The sequence below is a fragment of the Vicia villosa genome, unplaced genomic scaffold (assembly GCF_029867415.1).
Source record: "Vicia villosa cultivar HV-30 ecotype Madison, WI unplaced genomic scaffold, Vvil1.0 ctg.002536F_1_1, whole genome shotgun sequence".
Taxonomy (NCBI): Eukaryota; Viridiplantae; Streptophyta; class Magnoliopsida; order Fabales; family Fabaceae; genus Vicia; species Vicia villosa.
The window spans coordinates 271925-275088 of NW_026705961.1; the positions used below are offsets into that span (position 1 = coordinate 271925).

A 3164-nucleotide genomic window follows, 5' to 3' on the forward strand; every position below is an offset into this window, starting at 1 on the left:
ATTCAGGGTCTGCCGCAACGAAGATGGAGCGCACGTATATAACTGTAACATAGAATTGTTCTACAAATTTAGATATCGAGAAATATAATAGTGTTATAATTGAATAATTAACTTCAAAATCCGAAAGAGAACCAAAATTGAACAGATCTGCGAGTGTGCAAACAAACCCTAACGCTAATTGAATGAAATAGACGAGGGAAAGATAAAGGTTACCCTTTCATTGGCATCTTCGATGGCAGGGGGAGGTTTTTTTTTTTTTGGCGCCGAAGATCAGATCAGAACCGAAGAATTACCTACAAATAACACACAAAATCATCAATTACATACACTAATTAAAAGTGCAAAAAGATGCAGCCGCCTATTGCACTTTTCGGCGACAATCGTTGTCGGAGATGGGAGAGAGAAAGGTTGGACATCTACCGTTATTGGACTGGTAAAATTCACTCGAATTATTGTTGCTCTGCTTTATTGTGTTTGAATCTAAATAAAATTGAATTGTGCATCATCTGATTGATTCTTGCTGTATTTTGTGGTTGATATTTTCACTATGATTTTTAATTAAATCTATTAGCAATAAGAAAAATAAACCATAGCTCAGTAAATAGATCAAAATATAAGTCCAGAACCACTGTTTGAACAATCGAAACCGATACACACCTATCTCATCGGTTCCACCATTAACACAACAATTCGAGTGATAAGAAAAAGAGATAAACAGCGTACCTCGATTTTGTGCTCCCATAACAGACCGGTATTTTCTTCAAATCTCTTTCGTGTTTTGGGTTGAATGCGTCATGTATTGTGATTTGTCTACAGATCAAGCTTTTCTATTGACATCGAGAAACAATTGAAAATAAAAAAACGTACATCAGTAAGATTTGAATCACAACCCCATTGTTCACATAACCACTCACCGTTTAATTAAACTCGACAACTGTGAAGGGTCACTGCGAGCATCATCCTTCCGGCCAAGATCGACGCAGCCGCAGACACCATACGTGAAGTCATCCACCGTTGACAAACCTCAAGCAACAACGGTTGAAAAAATTGAAAAAAATCGATAGAAGAAGAAACCCTTTTTTATGAAAATGCAGAGGAAGAAGAAACAAATAGATAGAAAAAGATGATAAGTTTTTGGAATTGGAATAGAAACCGTAGAGAACGTGAGAAACCGTTTTTGGAATTGGAATAGATACGTGAAACAGAGGTTGAGAGAATAAAAGATTGAGGTTGCTGATGTGGAATTTTGAGAGAAGAGATGCTGATGTGGAATGGCTGAGAATTAAGAAAATGGGAGACTCTTCTTATATGATAGATTTAATATGTCTATAAATGTCTTGTAAACATGATCATCACCATGAAATTGAGTCTGCATGAAAGGACGCATTAGGCTCAAATGTAAAACTTTTCATTCCACATTGCACATAAATCTCCATGAAGAGAACCCATCAAATTCAACAATGCTTTTACCTTTATCTTGTTCACAAAACTCATAGCTTCTTCAAATTCAATAGGCTTTTTTGAATGAGATTAATTTCATACCCCTTTGGCAAAAATGTGTTAAATCCAAAAATCAAATCTCTATGTCCTCTAAAAAGATCCTTCACTCTTGCTATGAAACCAGCAGTATCAATTCTACAAATGCACCAAAAGGAGAAAGAAAAATCATTTACAACTAACAAATTCAAAATCCCCAATCGAATATACATATAAATAATCGGAGCACCAAGAATGTAATTCAACGTGACCAAAACCGCGATGATAGAGAATCCTAACTCAAAAACTAAAGCTAATTGTAATTTGTAACGTTAACGTAAATTCGCTACCTAAGAAGTACTGATTTGTGCAGGCATTGTAGAATGTAGATTGATTACCAGGAAACATGGTCCTGACCTCGAAAGACCGAAATCAACAACCTTTTCCAAACTTGCATCAAAACTTGCAGCATCAAAAGGAAAGCATACAAACATGAGATTTCAAAACAATTTTGAGTAATGAATGTTTAATTATGCAATTCATATTAGTGTGACAAAAATAAAGGAAACATTAGTATGTACCGGTTGCAACGAGGATTACATCTTCTCCACCGGGATGATCTTCCAACTATTGTGTCACGTCGTATACCTGAATCAGCAAATGAAATCAAAATGTAACAAATATAGAAAACATAGCAACAAATGAATTGATTCAATGAATCAACATAGCAACAAATGAGAGAAAGATATTGTAAATTAAGAAATTTATGAAAATCAACTTAACTTCTATTGTATCGGTGACGATTCTATCGATATCCACCCGAGTTTGGGACGCTATATATGAATGTAAGGAAAGGGTTAGTATAATATAAACATAACTACCAGTACAATCAAGAACGAAACACATCTGAACCCTAATAAATCTTCCTTCATCTAGAAATTTCCAATGAAATCTACTTTCACTATCATCTTTTATTTCTCCTCCATTGTTAACTTTGTGCTTACCTTTCTGGATTTCTCCTCTTCCATTTTCTTGAAAATATCTTCTTTCTGCTTGTTCTTGAGATGAATCGGAACAGAAAAGGCGAGTAGTTCGCCAGAGAAGGAGTGCAGACGCTTCCGTTTTGGCTTGGAGAGAGAGGGAGGAGATTCGTTCTAAAAGATGGACAGACCTGAGGGTGAAAGAGAAAACGATGTGGAAATGGTTTTGAAAGAAGAGGAGAAACCGTTTTGGAAGAGAAAGAGGAGAGTTAGTAAGTGCCGGTTTTGAAAGAAGAGGAGAAACCGTTTTGGAAGAGAAAGAGGAGAGTTAGTAAGTGCAACGTGAGAATTTTGAGAAGTGTAACTGCCGAAGCTGATGTGGAATTTTGAGGGAAGAGATACTGATGTGGCAGGCTTGAGGATTGAGGAAATGGTAGACTCTTCTTATATGATAGATGAGGATAGTGTGTTGTATCATTGTATGTGACCAAGTAATACTGATAATCATATTATTTATTTATTTATTTATTTATTTATTTTTGCCTCGGATATAATTGTGTGTCTAATGGTTCTATCGATGATATTATGTATTTGGAGGGTTTAATTTTATTCATTACATTAAAAATTTCATAAAATATAAATTTTTTAAATATCATTTAGGTTGTTATACTATTTTGAAAATTAAAAATTTTATAATGATAATGACTC

The 3164-nt window shown here is 34.7% G+C and overlaps 1 long non-coding RNA gene across 1 annotated transcript; it reads right to left on the bottom strand.

Moving 5' to 3' along the window:
- Positions 1–1321: 1321 nt before the first annotated feature.
- Positions 1322–2786, bottom strand: LOC131639121 (uncharacterized). Its single transcript, XR_009294880.1, has 3 exons — positions 2481–2786; positions 1827–2309; positions 1322–1635 (listed from the first exon to the last, which is right to left on the bottom strand). It is a non-coding gene; the product is annotated as an uncharacterized LOC131639121 (long non-coding RNA).
- Positions 2787–3164: the final 378 nt, after the last annotated feature.